At 41.7% G+C, this 20,132-nt stretch overlaps 1 long non-coding RNA gene across 1 annotated transcript; it reads right to left on the minus strand.

The window, feature by feature from the left end:
- Positions 1-160: 160 nt before the first annotated feature.
- On the minus strand, positions 161-19,248 carry LOC309560981. Its single transcript, XR_014225542.1, has 3 exons — positions 19,054-19,248; positions 8,753-8,884; positions 161-860 (listed from the first exon to the last, which is right to left on the minus strand). It is a non-coding gene; the product is annotated as an uncharacterized lncRNA (long non-coding RNA).
- Between the last annotated feature and the right edge of the window lie 884 nt (positions 19,249-20,132).

Genomic DNA, 20,132 nt, shown 5'->3' on the forward strand with positions numbered 1-20,132 from the left:
AAAAGAGATGGAAATGGGCTATCAAAAAAAAAAGAGGAAACTGACAGCAGTTTGAATGCTTCTTTACTATATCCATAATGATAGATGTATGTTAAAAGAGAAGTATGGGAATTTTTTTTTTTTTTTAAATCATACCAAAGTTTGGAGACCCCTGCTCTACAACTAAAGTATTGATTTTGGGTAAAATTGTCCTTTAACGTGGATCCATGCTCAATAGTTTACGTAACACTAACAGTTTTGCTGGGATGGGTAAACAAAGAATAGAAGAAGGGATGAAGGGCCAACATTTACTGGAGAAACAGGTGTTCAGTTCAATGCTGGTCACATGTCTGAAAGCCTTGGCAATTGGTCATGTGATCTCAGCGGAATACATCAGCCAATCTAAACTGGGATCCTCGAATGCAGCTGAGATTTATTTATCCATCTCAGCAAGACTGTTCACATAGCTTCATGTTATAATTTGTGTATTGGTCATCTTTTATTGACAAATGAATGAAACGCTGATTATCATGAGTTAAAAACAGTAAATGTAAATGCTCTGTGATATTAATGAAAATGGTAACATGGGATATACATCACAATCTGTGTTTCTAAGAATCTTGTGTAACATTATAATGATTATAGCAATCTTATATAACATTATTGCGGTCCTCATAATGTAATAATATAGAATACAGAGATGCCAAGTAATGTCAGGATGGTGATGTGAGGAGCTTGAACCGCAAAGCCCCCATTACAGTTGTCGGAGATGCAGCATGTAGCATTGTAGGTGAACAATTTCATGACTCCTGATAGTTGGGCGGTCCTGTTGCACTCTGATGTTGTTACACATCCAGTTGTAGTAAAAATACTGTCAGATCCTGTTTGGGAAAAATGAATAGCTGTGTTAATACCAACATTCCTGAAACTGTAGGAGGTTATTGTCTGCAAGAGGCACTTTTACATATGAGAAATAGGGAATCGAGCAATAGCATGCAATTCCGTGAAATGGGTTTTTATGGGTTATGATTATGATTATATTAATTAATATTATTATTATTATCATTATTATTATACAGGATTTATATAGAGGCAACAGTCTGGACAGTGCTTTACAAAATAAAGGGAGACAGTAAGAGTTGCAATACAATTCAAGACAATACGGTTAGGAAGGTCCTGCTCGTGAGAGCTTACAATCTAAGAGGGAAGGCTAAGTGATACAAAAGACAATAACTGTGTGACGGTACTCACCGTCACTGGGAGTGAAAGACAGATACTTTATAAATTGGATAACCTCAATTGAAAAGGGCCGCTGATAGGGGGGGGGACCACCAGCCCTCTTGTAGGGGGCCCGAGCACACAGGAGGGCCCACACAGGGAGGGGGATTAGTGATGGACAACAAATACAGAAATCTTCCTCCAGCACCTGAATCTGATCTCTGTCCCTCTCTCTGCTATCAGCTTTTATCTGCTGAGAAAGAGATAGTCGTCTCTCACTAATCCCCCTCCCTGTGTGGGCCCCCTTCCCAGCACTGGCTCTAATGTTATCTCTGCTCAGGAGTTTATTTGTAACTTTTTCTCTTCCTCTGTCTCTCTGATCACTGATCTCCAACTGCCCAGCCCAGATATTTTTCTCATCTCAATTAGGAATTATGTGAGTTATGTTATATTTGTGTCTGCTAATAGTGATTTTGTTGTAATTTTAGCTAAATATATCTTTAATATTTTCTTGGGGGGGCCCTGCCAGGTAATCTGTACAGGGCCCCGCGATTTCTAACAGCATCCCTGAATGGGAGAGTAATATTTATCAACAATATCTCTCAAGAAATATGAAGATTTAATCCCACTTTACACTGTGAGACCTATAGCCTGTTACCATGAAGTCTGTGACACCTAAATAATCAAAGCAATGCCTTGATGTGTATTGAGATAATGTGTATTGTATTCCAGGAGCTCAAGAACAGCCGTCTGCTAGTCAATTGGCTCAGGTTGATTGAATAATTGTCATCTGTTAGTTGCTGAGTGGAAATAGTATACTGTTTGTGTTTGTTGTTCTTTAGATATGTTAATTATATTTCTGTATACAATTTCATCTGCATATGATAATGTAATCAGGCAACCCCTGACTTGATGGGGTAATCTAATCTGGAGGGGGATGTGCTCATGTGTGTATAAATTGAGTGTGAAACTGTTCAATAAAGGAGATTCGAGTAAGAGCTAAGTTGTCGTCTAGCTTTGTATGGGGGCGGCTGGGAAAATCTGATGTCTATGTTCACGACTGGGAGGAAGTCGTATACTGACGGAAGTCCACAAGTACAGTGTGGGTTGCAGTTCCGTTACAAACTGTGAGAGATAATTTGTTTGAAAATTAAAATTTCAGTTTTTAGGTAGAAGTGTGACCGACTTTCTTGAAGAAATGAGTTTGGGGTCACCTAAAGTTAGACAGAGTAAGACATAGCCATACAGGTGGAAGTAGGGGGTTCCAGAGGATGGGAGAGGCTCTGTAAAAGTCCTGGACATAAGAATAGGATGAGGAGACAAACAGCTAGAGAGCAGGAGGTTTTGGGAAGAGCATTTAAATTAAAATGGGATATAAAATATTTTATATTTTTAAAGAAGAACCCCAGGAAACAGATTTTTTAATAATAAAAAAACTTTAGATTTTTTAAATTAAAAAAAGTTTAAAAAATTAAAATTTAAAAAGCATTTTTTTTTAAATCTACTGGCAGATAAGGACTGTAGTTCCATGTTCTCAGTTCCAGTTGATGACATATACCTCCCTGCACTTAACTCTGTGTATGCAGCATTTAAATGCTTATTTTTGTCTGACAGTTCTTCTTAAAAGAAAAACTCCATCTTCCCACACACTTTACATAGTTTGTTTGGGCCAAGCTGGCCCAAATGAACTGTGTCCCTCACTAATCTGTGAGGCCCCTGGATGTGCGGTATAAACTATATGTAGCTGCGGTTACATACATCATACCGCACTGTTTTCTAGGAGCAAGCCGAGACTTCCTGTCTCATACTTGGAACACAGAAGAGTCTACCGCTGCTCCAAGCAAGCAAAGTATTCTAGCAATGAATACAAAGCCTTCTCTGATTGGCTGAGTCAAAGGTTATGATCTTATCAGCCTGCCTCTTTTACTCAGTCAATTAGAGGATGCTTTGGGATTTTCACACACAACCATCTCTAGGGTTTACAGAGAATGGTCTGAAAAAGAGAAAATATCCAGTGAGCGGCAGTTGTGTTAATGAAAATGCCTTGTTGATGTCAGAGGAGAATGGGCAGACTGCTTTGAGATGATAGAAAGGCAACAGTAACTCAAATAACCACTTGTTATAACCAAGGTATGCAGAAAACCATCTCTGAATGCACAACACATCGAACCATTGAAACAGATGGGCTACAGCAGCAGAAGACCACACCTGGTGCCACTTCTGTCAACTAAGAACAGGAAACTGAGGCTACAATTTGCACAGACTCACAAAAATATGAATAGAAGATTGGAAAACGTTGTCTAGTCTGATGAGTCACAATTTCAGCTGGGACATTCAGATGGTAGGGTCAGAATTTGGGGTAAACCAGAGGAAAGCATGGATCCATCCTGCCTTGTATCAACTGTTCAGGCTGGTGGTGGTGGTGTAATGGTGTGGGGGATATTTCCATGGCACACTTTGGGCCCCTTAGTACTAATTGAGCATCTTTAAAACGCCACGGCCTACCTGAGTATTGTTGCTAACCATGTCCATCCCTTTATGACTACAGTGTCCCCATCTTCTGATGGCTCCTTCCAGCAGGATAATGCACCAGGTCACAAAGCTCAAATCATCTCACCACTGGTTTCTTCACCATGACAATGAGGTCACTGTACTCCAATGGCCTCCACACTCTCCAGATCTCAATCCAATAGAGCACCTTTGGGATGTGGTGGAATGGGACATTCGCATCATGGATGAGCAGGCAACAAATCTGCAGCAACTGCGTGATGCAATCATGTCAATATGGACCAAAATCTGAGAGGAATGATTCCAACACCTTGTTGAATTTATGCTATGAAGAATTAAGGCAGTTTTGAAGGAAAACGGGGGTCCAACCCGGTACTAGCAAGGTGAGTTGCGATTTGCAAAGTTCTGCATGTTGCAATCTTTGATGTCGTTTTTCAAAAGTGCACCAAAAAGACATCTTTCATCATTGTAAGTCAATGGCGCATCAAACGTGGATTAGTGTGAAAGGGCCTTTACTTTCCACAGGTAAGACTCTGTTCACACTTCGGAAGTGTGACTGAATGTGCACAATTTTCTGTGCAATCCCATACATTAGGGAAGATTTCCTTAACCTGGAGAGTGCAAAATCTGGTACAGCTGTGCATTTACACCAATCAGCTTCCAGGTTTTATTGTCAAAGCCTAATGCCTCGTTCACACGCAACGATTATCGGCCGAACGATCGGCTGTCTTTTGTCCAGTGTTGTTGTGTTGGTTGAAATGTGCTCTAGACTGCACACAAATTTTGTCGGCCAACAAAAACCAACTGCAGAAGTGATGTCATGTGCTGGTCTATTTTTCGTGTGTTTTTTCTTCTCTGAGCATGCCCAGTCTTGCTCATCTGACTTTTGTCGGCCGAAATCTGTACTGACTGACGAACAATCGGCCGTTCTGGTGATGGCCAACAAAAATTTTATAGCATGCACACCAGATTTTGTTCAGCCGAAAAGTCGCAGTCGGTTGTCGGAAGCATCATACTAACAAGCCGATAATCGGCCGATCGGACGTTGGCCGAACATTTACGGCCAACAATCGGTGCGTGTGTACGGGGCTTAAGGCCCCTTTCACACTTGCGGTGTGAACGGATGCCCCATGCATCTCTAAGTGGCGGCGGATGTCAGACCTATTTTCTATTCGTCTAGCGGATTGGACCAGATGGGATCGGATGAGAACGGACAGCTGTCATCCCCCTGCTCAGCGGGGGATCGGCGAATCGATTCCCCGCTGAGCAGCACGGCTCCGTCGACGGAACGGAGCCGTGTAAAAGGGGCCTAACTGAACAAGTTGAAGTTAGAATATGATTGGTTACCATGCATAGCTGAACCAGATTCTGATTGTTCCAGTTCTAGTAAATCCCCCCAATTGTGTTTGGGGCAGCCTGTTAATTTCAATAGGTTACCCTATGTGCAAGAAACCTAAAAAAAAAAAAAATAAAAAATAAAAAAGGGGTTGACACATTTTAAAAATCGCAATGGTAAAAGGCACTGTGGTAAGAGTTAATAGCGCCCCCATGAGTCTGCAAACGGGCAACGCGTTTTGTGCGTGATTTTGTGAGTATTCTTGCAACACAGGTGTAAGCAAAGCCTTAAAATCATTCATAGAAGAACTGTAAACTGTGTTAAAAGGTTACATTTGCTATAAAAAGAAGATGTTGGGGTATCTGTCTGTCTGTCTGTCTATCACATAGTCTGTTATACTAGAGCCTATGCAAAAAGTTGCATGAAAAATTTGTAAACAACAAAATGAATAAAATAGTAACAAACAAAAAAATATCATAATATAAAGTTATAAATACAAAAAGAATAGAGATATTGAAAACAAGAAAAGTCAAAAGAGAAAATCGGGAAATAATAAAACCAAGCCACTAGATGGCATCAAAGCATGTGAAAAGGTTCTTTATTATACCAGAATAACAAAGGAATGCAAAACAAATAAGTATTACTTAACAACTTGACCTCCGGAAGGTTTTACCTCCTTCATGAACAGACCATTTTTTATTTATTTTTTGCTATTCAGCACTGTGCTACCTTAACTAGCATTTTGCTTGGTCATGCAGCATTACCCAAATTACATTTTTATACTTTTTTTGACACAAATACAGCTTTCTTTTGGATGTATTTAATCACCAATTTTGTATATAAATCAAAAAATGCCAAAAAGTTTGGAAAAAAAAACGTGTTTTTCTTGGTTTCTGCTATAAAAGTTTGCAAATAAACAATCTTTATAAATTTAGGCCAGAATGTGTTCTGCTTCATTTCTTTGGTAAAAAATAACCCAAACTGGTGTATATTATATAGTCTGTGTGAATGTTATAGTCTACAAACTATGGTATATACAGTATATATTTGAAAATTGGTCAGTTCTGATGTATTGACAGCCTATCTCATTTCTTGAGACCCTAAAATGCCAGCAAAGTACAAATACCCCCCAAATGACCCCTATTTAGAAAGCAGACAGCCCAAGGTGTTTAATGCGATCACAGAGTCAGACATCGCATATGATTTGGAGCGCACTGCTCTTAAAATCACATGCGATATCTGTGCGGTGCGAGTTCAGCCATACAGTTTGTATGGCTGAATTCGCACCGCAATTGCAGTGAACACGCACAGGACCCTTTTTTTGGTCTGCAGCAGAATCGGATCGCATGGTGGTTCACACCAGTGCGATCCGATTTCTGTGCGAGCTGTCAGATCGCACTGCGATATGCCATCTGATCTGGGGGTATCGTTAACTTTGAATTGACATCCGCAGCGTATCGCATATGGCAGTGTGAACTGCCTGTGCTGCGGATGCGATGCGGGAACACGCAGAATATTCGCAGTGTTCCCGCATCTCAATAGTGTGAACCGGCACTAAATAAGAGGTATGGTGAGTTTTTTAACATTTCAACTTTTTTTGGAAAATTAAGAAATTTAATAAAATTATAATGTTTTTTTTTTTTTTTTTGCGCAAAGGCGAAAGTGCGCTTCGGTCCCACACACGTGTAAACAGTCATTGTCCCACGCATGGGAGGTATCACCGCGAATGTCAGATCCTGAGCAGTAATTCTAGCGCCAGACCTCCTCAGTAAATCTACAGTGGTAACCTGTAAAGGCTTTTGAAGCGTCGCCTATAAATAGTAAAATTATGTCATTTGTCGCCATTGCAAGGGATTGCACAATTTTAAAACATGACATGTTTGGTTTCTATTTACTCAGTGTAACATCATATTTTATGTTTTACAAAAAATAAAAAACTGGGTTATGTATTGTGTTTTTTTGCATTAAAATAAAAAAAGTGTATTCTTTCCAAAAAAATTGCTTTTGAAAAACCACTACACAAATACCGTGTGACATGAAACCCAATTTATTCTCTAGGGCCTCTGCTTTAAAAAAATATAATGTTTGGGGGTTCTAAGTAATTTTCTAGCAAAAAAAAATGTGTACAAAAAGTGCCAGAAAAGTCTGGTCCTAATTAAACTCCATTGCCTTTTGTGTGTATAGTTGAGACTTCTTGCCAACTGACTTGTTTGTGGGATTGCAGTTGGTCTGCCTTACTCGCTCTTGACCCGGATTACTTGATTCTGCCCTTATCTTCTGCCTTTGTTGCCAAATCCATTCCTTCCTGTTTACTCTTGCCTCCTGCCAGCCTCAACCTCTGCCCGGACTTTAAAAATAATCTTCACCCTAGAAAGAAAAAGCTAAAAGTCAGTAGCTACAAATACTGTAGTTGCTGACTTTTAATAAATGGACACTTAGCCGTCCAGGGATTAAGCACCATGTTCAGTCCTTCACTCGTCTTCTGGTCCCCATCACTGGCATGTTTACTATGGGAAGCTGTCTGTGACTGCTTGTGCTTCACACTGTGCATGCGTGAGCCACGCTGCTGCGTTTTGTGAATGGTCCCACAGCCTTCTGGGACCTGTGACATGTCCCAAAAGGCTGTGGGCAAACAACGGGTGGGGCCAAACTAGTATCTATCAAAACTAGGTACCCACTCTCCAAAAAACCTTTTATTGTGCCAATTGTGGCAAAAAACGGGGAAGGAGGACATAAAGCGTAACATTCCCTTTAGAATTACGTTCTGCTTTAACTACATTTTCCTGCTGTCACTGGCCCAATACTCCTTGTGGGGGGTGTTCTGTCGAATTGGGCATCCCGTCAGATAATGCCTCAAAAGATCTGTGCATGCGCAGTACATAACGTCACTCAGTAGATCAGCTGTCCTGATGTCAACACTGCACATATGCAGATCGTCGGAGGAATTATCCAATGGGATCCAAAGCGAGGAGGGAGAATCTAATTGTCAGAATCTGCCTCACTCTCTCTGCGCATGCACAAGATTTGAGCGACGGAATCCACCCTGCAACACACCCAAATCCACACAACAACAATAGTATTCTGCCTTTGACTCCGCCTATAATGTCACTCAAGTCTCGTGCATACGCAGAGAGAGGGAGGCAGAATCTGACATTTAAATTCTCCCTCCGCGCTTTGCAGATCATCGGATAATGCTTCCGATGATCTGCGCATGTGCAGTGTTGACGTCACGCCACGTTACGTACTGCGCATGCGCAGATCTCATCAGTGGCATTATCAGATGGGATACACTACTCAACAGAACAGGGGGCTCTGATGAAGGCGCTACTTGAACTCCGCACCTTGGTGAGCCTATGTCACCCACCAAGGGTATAATCTGTAACATATTAATTGTATAATAACTTTACTGAGACCTGGAAATGGAAACTCCAGATGGGAAGTAAATAGGACTTGATTTATCAATGGCAAAATTGCTTTATAACTGCATGGCCAACCAGTCAAAGGCTTGTTGAACCAGTCATGCATGGCTTTAAAAAGGTTCCCCCTGATTACAGAACCTCTCACCAGGTACTCATTTGAAAACATTTGGCGTCTACATTGGCATGGCCTGTGCAGAATATATTTATAAAAAAATAGATAGTAATCTGAAATGAACTTCAAAATGCTCTTGAAAATATTGTCATTGCAATCTGAGGCCAGAAGTCATTTTACCTATTGAATATTTGACACTCCCACATGAGCTGTCCGTTTCGCACTGCGTAGTGTAGGCGGTTGTGAGGAAGCACATGGAGTAGATCTTAAGTCTGCAGTTATTACAGGTTTTGACAGCCGTCTGAGTCTGGCCTGAAAAACAAACAGATCAGAAAATGATTGCATCTTCAACAACTATAGGTATACATAAATATTATACAGGGGGTGAGATACCAAAAGTGGAGAGAGCAAAATCTAGTGCAGCTGTGCATGGCAGCCAATCAGCTTCTAACTTCAGCTTGTTCAATTAAACATTGACAAAAAAGAAAAAAAATCTGGAAGCTGATTGGTTACTATACAGAACTGCACCAGATTTTGCACTCTCCTGTTTTAGGAGTATTGGCGACGGGAAAGTCAGACCACTGCGCAAAGCCTTTTCCAGCACATCCCAAAGATTCTCGATGGGGTTAAGTTTTGGACTCTGTGGTGGCCAATCCATGTGTGAAAATGATGTCTCATGCTCCATGAACCACTCTAACAATTTGACCCCAATGAATCCTGGCATTGTCATCTTGGAATATGCCCGTGCCATCAGGGAAGAAAAAATCCATTGATGGAATAACCTGGGCATTCAGTATATTCAGGTAGTCAGCTGACCTCATTCTTTGGGCACATGCAGTAACTATCCAATAGGATTGTTACTGCATGCTTAGTTTAGTTAGTTGCTTAGTTAAAGCGGAGTTCCGGGCTCAAAAACAACTTTGGCCCATCCGCTTGCTGAGATTGCCCTAAAAAACAAATGGATGCTCCCAAATTTTTTTTTCTTTACTTACCTTGTTATAGAAGAAAGTATACTTACCTTCCTTCTACTTCCTCGGCCCGCGCCCGCGCCGTCTCTTCTTTTTTGTGATGGCTCCTGGGAGTCATCGCTCCCAGAAGTCAATGCGCCTGCCCCGGCCCCGCTCGTCAGTTCCAGTGCAGGCGCATCATTTCCTGCCAAATAGCTTCCGGGCATGCCCAGAAGCTGTGCAGGGATGACGCGCCTGCCCCGGAAGTGACAAGCGGGGCCGGTGCAGGGCATTCTGGGACAAAGAGGACATGGAAGAGGACGCAGAAGAGGATGCGCTGGCTTCAGCTGCCCACACCTGAGATGGCAGCGCTGGAGAAGATATTTTCAAGGTAAGTATACCTTCTAAAAAGTAAGTGCGACCCGGGACAGTTCAGAGGCTATCCATTATTGAATGTACTAACCCTGACTGTCCCGGGGGTATTTTTATCTAAATTTCACCCCCGAGGCCGGAACTCCGCTTTAATTCCAGGTGGTGACTTTTTTTTTTTTGGCCAGACAGGGTATTACATTTTTGGTTTTGGGTTTAATACCTCTTGCCTACATGCTCCCTCTCCCCTCCTGAAGACCACTCACTTAAAGTGTTAATAAATCCAGGACCCTGCATTCAATATATCTGATCCCCCACAGAACGTGGAAAAGGAATTATTTTAGTAAATATAAACTGCTAAATACCTTTTCTCATCAGCAGTATATAGCAGTCTTGTGACTTCTATCAGTGTCTTGCTGAGCACTGATTGGAGCTTGTAGGAGGAGATTTCATTCTCTTCCAACTATCATATGAGGCTGCATGACCCCTGACTTTCTGTCTGGACAGTGCTGATTGGCCCTGTGCTGATCATATGCACTCTCCCAGAAAAAAAAAAAACTCTCTAGCAATACACACCAAACTGAGCATGTGCAGAGTGCCTCCAAGGGCTTTGTTCTATCAACAGATAGATTGGGGACTGTGAAAGAAGGGGAGGATTAGAGAAGAAAGTTAAATTAAACAGCCTTTTTACACAATGTGCAGGATTAACTCCTTAAGTTTCCCAGTGAGTATAACAAGCATGCTTTACTGCATATATGTACAGACTGATTTTACTGTTGTGGGTTTAGTAACACTTTAACCCCCTCCCATCCGCGCTACAGCCTATATACGGCTGCAACGCGGACTCGAATGTTCGGGAGGCCTCCAGTGACACGCCCCCCCCCCCGTGCGCTCCTGCGAGCGCGCATCGGGGAGAATCTGTGTCGGCCGTGTCCCTTGGACACGGCCGATCACAGATCGTGGTGAATGGCCAATCACAGCGGCCATTCACCACGTGATCAAGCCGTCCAATGAGAGATGATCTCATATGTAAACATATGAGATCTTCTCTCATCGCCGGCGCTCCTTCCTCACACAGACACTGCAGTGTGAGGAAGGAGGAGAGCCGACAGCCGCTGGGGACACAGAGACATGTAATCAGGGCACTGATCACCAGTGCCCTGATTACTGAAGGTAAAAAAACCACACACATTGCCCCCCCATCAGTGCCCACAGTGCCCGCCATCAGTGCCCCCATCAATGCCCACAATCAGTGCCCATAGTGCTGCCAGTCAGTGCCCATCAGTGCCTGCTCATCTAGGCACTGATGAGCACTGACTGGCAGCACTATGGGCACTGAGTGTGGGCACTGATGGTGCTGCCCATCAGTGCTCATCAGTGCCGCCCATCAGTGCTCATCAGTGCCACCCGTTAGTGTCCATCAGTGCCGCCTATCAGTGCCCATCAGTGCCGCCCGTCAGTGCCACCTCTCAGTGCCCAGCAGTGCCACCTCTCAGTACCCAGCAGTGCCACCTCTCAGTGCCCAGCAGTGCCGCCTATCAGTGCCGCCTATCAGTGCCGCCTATCAATGCCGCCTATCAGTGCTCATCAGTGCGGCATATTAGTACCTCCTCATCAGTGCCCATAAGTGCCACCTCATCAGTGCCCATAAGTGCCACCTCATCAGTGCCCATAAGTGCAGCCTATCAGTGCCCATAAGTGCAGCCTATCAGTGCCCATCAGTGCCGCCTCATCAGCGCACATCAGTGAGGGAGAAAAATTTATTTTCAAAATTTACTCGCAGAAAATAAGAAAAACTTATTTTTTTTTTTTTTGTAAAAAATAAAAAACCCAGAGATGATTACATACCACCAAAAGAAAGCTCTGTTTGTGTGAAAAAAATGATAAAAATTTCATATGGGTACAGTGTAGCATGACCGCGCAATTGTCATTCAAAGTGTGAGAGCGCTGAAAGCTGAAAATTGGCCTGGATGGGAAGGGGGTTTAAAGTGGAGTTCCGGCCTATTTTGCAAATTTAGTGATTCCTGGAGTGCTCGCTATGCTGATCAACAATTGGGCATTTTCAATTTTTTTCGGGGGTCCCTTACATTATTTTCAGGGCATTTTTGATTGTACTTCCTCCTTCTCCCCCCTCTGTGGCCACGGCCACCGACATCACTTCCGCCTTTGCATTGCATCCTGGGAGCTGTTTGTCATCACTCCCTGGAGGCTGGAATCAGGAAGAACTCCCAGAACTCTCCCTGGAATCAGGAAGAAGGACAGCAGATTACACTGCGGCTTCAGATGCCCACGTCTAAGATGGCCGTGCCCAGACAGCGTTTTTAAAAGTAGGATTTTGACTAAAATCCAATACTATACACCTTGTAAGTATGAGAATAGCGGTTCTGTAAAGGGTGATGGATTAGTATTATAGGGGTATTTTTAGTTAAAAAAGGTATTTGAGGCCGGAACTCCGCTTTAAGTGCACAGAAGGCAAGTGGTTAAGCATCCCCCCAGCTTCATCTTGTGTTTGTGCTTAGCTTTTTGAGATGTCTTCTGGCCTTTCATGTGATTCACTGGGTCCTTTGCCTCTTTGGTCCTCCCCCATGGTGGGTGGTCCTCAATGATGCAGAGAGCGGTGCTGGTGTGGTGCCATCTGTACTAATCTCTGCATTGATACATTAGAGCCTCATTCACACTGGCACTTCTGACTGTCTTTTAAGAATGTAGCAGAAGAAAAGTACAAACAACTTTAATGCTTCCCAGATCACTTTTTCCTGTGTCTAGATGTTCCAGCTTTAAAGCAGGTTTGCCCATGTTCAGGCACATTTATTTTAGCTGTTTTAAGAAAGTCTAATCAAATCCTGGATGCACAGAATGCTGTTTTCTCTAAACTGATCACACTTCAATATAGGTAAACGCACATTGTCAAAGGCACTATTAAAAAACTCATTACATGCTTCATACACATTGAGAAATGTCCTCTGAATGCATATAAGCAGGGCCATCTTACGGAATGGGCATGCTGTGCAGTTGCCCAGGGGCCCCACATGCCCAGGGGGTCCCACCTGCCCAGCGACACAGCCAAGCATTAGTCCCAATTCCCGTGTGCATCCCGCCGCCGAACTTAGCAGGTGGCAAGTGCCTGTCGGCCCTGCGCTTTCAGGCCACTTGGGCCATGGAGGGGGAACCCACAACTGCAGGAATGCCTGTCTGCTTCCACGGGAACAGACACACAGAGGACAGTTGAATCTGACTCCCGTCCACGTGTGTGTTCACTGAACCCAGCCGCCAAACTTGGAAGCTGTCATTAGCCTGGCACTGCTGTACCAATAAATATCGCCTTATTGATAATTTGCATTTTTATTCTCATGGGTGATTGTGTAGGCGGGGCCCCAGTGCACTGCATTACCCGGGCCCTTTAATGATCTTAAGATGGCCCTGCATATAAATACAGGTTTGACAGTGCCAATGCCAGTAAGGCCTTAGCCATGTTTAGGCACCTTTACATGAGTTTAGTCACAATTAGAGTGTCTAATCAGACCCTGGATGCACAAAATTATGTTTAAACACAGCTAAACAGACCGCACTTAAACACATTACACACATTCATTCCCAAAATACCCCTAAATGCAATTAAACATAGGGCTGACAGTGCCAATGCGAATGAGGCCCAAGACTACAGGGCACAATAGTGACACCACCGGAGGGGGCAGGGACATGACACTCTGAACGCACAGGCTTTCAGGAAGAGTGATGTTTGGCATCAATAAACCTAGAAGACTTAGTCCACCTTGTGGTGAAGAAAAGGTACTGCAGAGCAAAGCTTCAGATTGTAGGTGAGTATCGCAGCCACAGATTTTTTTTTACACCCCGGGGAAGTTAAAAAAAAAACAAAGTGAAGTTACTATATCTAACATGTACTTTTAGTTTTGCATAGGATGCTGAAGGGCTATATCTTCTGTCATATATCTTCTGTCATGTCTGTGCTCTCATTGGATTGATTTACGCTCTCTGTTTGTTCTGCTGACCATTGCCACTGGGACAAAAAGTGATGGAAAATCAAATCTGTAACTGTTCCCACAACCAGACAGGAGGTGAAGGTTTAAAAATATTTCTGGCTTTAAAGATTCTTTAAAGGGACTTCTATACTGAGTGATAAATGTAGGCTGCCATTGTCGACCTATCCTTTCGAAAATGCCAGTTTCATGATTGTCATGCTATGGCTTCAATATTTTGAATCAATGAGCATGTAGATATGAATGTCTGCATAGGACTGAGCACTCTTCATAGTCAAATGAGATCATTGACCATGAAAGATCATGTGACCAGTGTCTGGGCACCAGAGAGCTACCAAAGCACAATAGTTTTCTATATGCATACTGTAGAGTAGGGGTGAAAATGTCAGGGGCCTATTTAAGTACAGGCCACTTTAAATATGTATTCATGTCATACATGTTCTTGTTTTTTTGCATAACATACAGATAAAACGTATTAAAAGCTCTCTTACATAAACCAGGTTGCCACTTTTGTTTATTGTCCTTGGATTTGGTTACCTTACTAGGGTAGTAAATTAGGAGTAGTCATCTAACTTACTGGACCAAACATTTGTAACCTCAATAAACACAGACACCCAAAACCCAATACTCTCATTTATGGAATTTTTCAACCACAGAGAATACCTTGCCCTGGGTGTGCCAGTATTTAGAACATACTGAACATCAGATGGATGAATGGGACACTGTGTGTGACAATGACAAGTCAAACCACAATGCTGGACCTTCTCCAACAATTGGAGAATAGTGTACTGTCCCTGACCACAGAGACGTCACAGTGTGAGAACCACATGCAGTGCTGATGAGTTACATCTAGAGATCTGGACAATCCATAACTTAGGCCCACAGGCATAAAGAGTGTAGATCTCTGCTGTTGATTGGTATAAATATGCTTTTAGAAGGAGGAAAATAACATTTTAGAGTAGATCGAAAGACATTTTTTATTTTCTTCTATTATGGATAGGTAAGAGTAGTAGTCTTTTTTGGACACCTGTATCTACAGTAATTTGGGTGAATAGCCTTTATTTTGCACCTTGTAGATTCAACAGGGATTTCATTCCAATTTGAGGAAAATCCCCTCTAAAGGCCCGTACACACGATAAGAGAATTGGAAGTAAAATTTTGTATGATGAACGATCTGCCAATTTTCTGATCGTTAGTATAATGCTTTTGACAGCCGATTCTGACTTTTCGGACATCAAAAACTGAAGGCGCAGGCTATAAAATTTTTATCGTAAATGAACACAAGTCCGATTTTCGTTTGATTAGTACAATTTTCTTCAGAAAAAAACCGTAAGAGCAAGACTACGCATGTTCGGAAACTAAAGAATGCATACAAAACATTTCAACACATTACATCACTTCTGAAGTTTTATTCTGTCGTAGAAAATTTTTCGTAAGTTGAGTAACCTCTACACTTTCGATATGAGACTAGAATGCAACAAAAAAATGGATGAGTATTGGTCCGATAATCTGATCGTGTGTACGAGGCTTTAGACAGTTGTCAGGGGAACAAGCATCACCATTGGAAGAATTCCCCTCTATACTTGTTCTGGTGGTAAATCAAAATTTTGGATTTACACTAACTCACTACACGGGTATTTTATTGTTGTGCCTGGAGTTAAGCCTTAACTGTTGTTAGAGTCATTTTGAAACAGATGGGTATTGATGATCACATTTGTGAAGGAGGGTTAAGATGATCATGGACAATTAGATATCCCTTTGAGAATACAAGGGAATGGGGTGACATCTGCCCCATACGTGAACAAGTTAAGGTAGAGCCTGGACTTAACACAGTTCTTGTCCGGTGCTGACAACTGTGCACATGCAGTAATTCAGATACTTTATTTTACTCCAAAGTGAAGGATCGGGACCTGCTCGTTAGGACCTGTTTATTGCACCAGGTTGAAGCATCTTCTTGAGCATGTTATCTCTAGCACTACTGACAGCTGACTTTTTTTGTTTTATGGGACCAGGACAAATGTTGGCTTCATTTATTAAAATGAACCCAATAGGTCCTCATATGTGTAAAGTGGCTAAAGCCATTTTTTTTTAGCTAAACTGCTTTTTAGTGTTGGATAGATTTAAATGTCTTTATAAGGTTTGATCTGTCTGTAGTACCACTGGGGTGATCTGCTCTCAATTTCTGTCCCTGTGAAACAAGAAGTGAAGGTACAGTTGTCGCCAGTACATGACAGTCAGTGCTTTAAGTGGCCCAAAAGAGGTGCCGGTACTCTATTATAGCCTATACATTTTGTCGCCCCCCCCCCACCCCACATCAGGGTCCCCACAGAGCACCCCCCCTGTCCTGGGCTGGGACTCCGGAGCAGGGGGACTCACTGGTGGTGATTGGTCTGGCTCTGGAGTGGGAAATATTCTTGGGGGGGGGCAATTGAGGGCGCAGATGTCCAAAATGAGCGTACTGGTACGCTAAGGCGCACGGAGAGGTGGCGGTATGCTGAAGAGCCATATTTGGAAGTGGCGGTACTGAGTACCAGTGCATACCGGCCCACTTAAAGCACTGCCGACAGTGCTAACAGCAATATAGACAAATTTCCTGTTATAACTGTTTCCCACTCTACTAAAATGTTTTTTTTACTGTTAGACAAATCTCTTGTCACATCCAGGAAGTGAGGCAAAATCTCCCCAATGAGGACACAGATGGCACTACAAACCTGAAAGAATTTCTAACCCTTATATGCTCTATTTTAAGACGATACATAACATTTTAGAGGAATTGAGCTTTAAATTAGATGTAAAAGTTTCTAAAATCTCATAAATTTTTACATGTTGATGATATTTTCAAAGTCATTTTTAATGATTTAGATCAGTATCATTCATTAAAATAAAGCTGGTAATTCTGCTATAAAGATCTTATTCAGAAACTTTCTTCTATGGGGTGACAATGCTGTTTCCCTGCCCTTACAATTGCTCTCTTGCATTGTCACTCTGGTGCTCTGTTTTCTGGCAGAGAATGAGAAGTTGTGCCTTTACCCATCACACAAGCATTGACATTACCAGTAAACACACACTTAGAAATGTTACTCTATATAGAGTGCATGTAGATACTAGACATTTGTTTAGTTACGAATCGAAATTCAGACACAATGTTTTTGCGATTCGGATGTATAGAAATTTCGAATCACAATAGTAACGAACTTCAACGAATCCAAAAAAAATGATAATGAAACAAAAAAATGTATTTGTTTCATTCAAATCTGAAATAGCGTAACAACATAGCGAATGATCTGAATTGATTCACATTCGTTTCATTTTTATGTTGCATTAACATTTTTCATTATTATAAAAAATGCACTACATATGAAAAGGAAAAATTTGCAATAAATACAGTAAGGTATAAAAGAGAACAATGATGATGACTCCAACTTATTGGGGTAGATTTACTAAAACTGATGCACACCGAATCCGGTGCAACTGTGTATAGCAATCAATCAGCTTCTAACTTCAGCTTGCTCAGTTAGGCCCCTTTCACACATAGGAGTCCGTCGGCGGACTCCGTTTTTCTCAGCGGGGATCGATCCGCCGATCCCCTGCTGAGCAGGCAGATGGCAGCTCTGTCTTCGCTCTGTGTGCAGAGACAGAGCTGTCAGGTCCCCGCTGTTCCCTATGGGGGAATCGGATAAGAACGGACCGCCTGTCCATTCTCACCCGATCCGATCCGATCCGCTGGACGGATGGAAAATAGGGTTTCCATCTGTCCAGATTTGACGGACCGGATTGGATGTCAGCGGACATGTCTCCGCTTACATCCGATGCCCCATAGAGATGCATGGAGCATCCAATCAGATCCGCCTGAAAAACTGACAGGCGGATCTGAACAGTCCGCTAGTGGGAAAGGGGCCTTAAGCTTTGATAATAAAACTTGGAAGCGGATTGGTTACTATGCACAGCTGGACCAGATTCTGTGTGCTCCAGGTTTAGTAAATCTCTCCCATTGCATTTGGGTTGGATGAAGGTCAGAATCTCTGAATCATAACATAACAAATTACTCTGAAACAAATTTTGTTCCATTCGATATGTTATGATTCAGAGATTCCCGATAAAGCCACCTTCATCCATCCCAAAGTGCATAAGTAATCTCCCAAAATAAGAAAATAACACGTTAAAACGAATTTAGCTAATCTTCCGAAAAAGCTTCTGAAACATAAATAGATTCGGAGCAACAAATATGAAACAATCCGAATATACCAAAGGAGTTCCAAAAATAAATCATTTTAACATAACAAATATGACTAAACAAATTGATTACCTTAATGAATGCATCTGAATCAAAACAAAACACATTTTTCTGTTAAGCACATCACTAGTAGACATGAAGTGGTTGCAAGAAAGGTGGAGGAGATCAGCAACACTCAGATGCCAAAAAAAGATTTAAAAATTGTAGATGGTGTTTTCCAAAAAACAATAATGGCAATTATTTATGATACACAGCACTATACCAAACTAGATGTCATCCAGTTAGGGTTTACATCTACTTTGTGTCATTAGCACACTTGCATTACCTTACTCAACTCCAACCAACACTACTAATTCCCATCTGAATGTTTTCCCTGTATTGTGAGGGTTCCCAATGGTGCTCTGGATTCCTTTCCTAATCCAAAATGAGTCCAACATGTTAATTATCCCTACCGTGCACCTGTATGGTAAGGGAATTAGAATGTATACCCTTCATGATAGGTATGGGTATGAATTATGTATCTACTTTGTAATATGTTATAGGAAATTAGGCATTTTTATAAATGAGTTAAAAATTGTAAGTGCATTATTCTTGTCATTGGTCCACAAATTTTGTAATTTTAAAGAAATATATATTGTATATATAAGTAGTTAAATACTACCAGTTTTAAAATAAACTTTTGAGAAGATTCTGGTAGGCTGTCTTAGCTATTGCCTTCTTACACCACTTAAGGACAGTGATAGTGAGAATTCTTTTTGGCAGTTCCCATGTTCTCTAATTGGACACAACTATCATAATTACTGCGGGTTTTACTTCAATTGAGATTAGCAAGAAGGGAATTTGCCCACTAGCATCTAACCAAGAAACAAAATATCAGTTTTGGGTTGACTGAGCCTTTAAATTTTTATAAATACCATTTATAGAAGTACTTACCAGGTGGGATTACAGAAGCAGCCAGGAGACACAGCAGTAAGTAGTGGAACATTTTTGTTGCAGGTAGATGAATGGTTCTTAGCTCAGGTCTGTGGATAGAACCAAGTATTAGCCTGCAAACGCCTATTTGTTGTGTCCTTAAAGGCAGCTACCAGCCCCAAGGTGGTGACCAGTCTGTGTGTTTTTTTTCTGCTAGAACAATGGGTTATGTAGGGTGAGTACTGTGGGGGCCTCACCATTCCTGGGAGTTTCAAGGTGGGGCAATGGTTTCAGTGGTACATGAAAGGAGTGGATTGTATGATATAAATAACTGATGATATACATAACTGGCAATTAGAGAGAGAGAGATATTTGTGGTCAGAGGGTTGAGGTGTGGAATATTATTGCATTATATGGTTGATTAGATGGTTGTCCTCATCATAAAGTGTTTACATTTCTCTTTATCTTGCTAACCCTATAACAGAGAAATCACATAGTATCAAATCTGGGGTATAGCAAAAAGCAAGAGTGGCAGTAGGCCTAAAGACATTTAACAGTAAAAATAGGTATCTAGAGATTGCTAGAATCATTACCCCCTGGGAACCATCACATTCTTCTGTCTAGTCCGAACATATAATGCAGTTCTTTGGTTTATGATTTCTGGCACAGTAGTTCTCAGGCTTTCAGTAGCAAAAACAAATAACAATCAAAGAGTGTTGCCTGGTTTGTAACCAGATAATGCAGAATTTCTTACTTCTGTATTTTGTCTACATTTGCAATAAAAATATAGATAAAAAAAAAAAAAAAAAAAAGAGTGTTGCCTATGTTTCCCTTACTATAATCTATAGGCTGCCAAGCACACCCAAAAACATCTACCTGAACTTGCAGAGGCAATGAAGGTAATGGTCGTGGGACTTTTGAGTGAGGGCAGTCACTGTACTAGGTATAGAAAAAGTATAAAAACAAAAAAAAAAATCATGGAATAATCAATAATTTATTAAATGTATCATAATTGACAGCAAGAGCATAAAATACAGATAAGGGTAATAAATATTGACATAAACAGATGGAGGACGAGACATAGGGTAAATAAGTACATA

Source organism: Pelophylax lessonae (genome assembly GCF_965119305.1).
Source record: "Pelophylax lessonae genome assembly, chromosome: 7".
In the NCBI taxonomy this organism is placed as follows: Eukaryota; Metazoa; Chordata; class Amphibia; order Anura; family Ranidae; genus Pelophylax; species Pelophylax lessonae.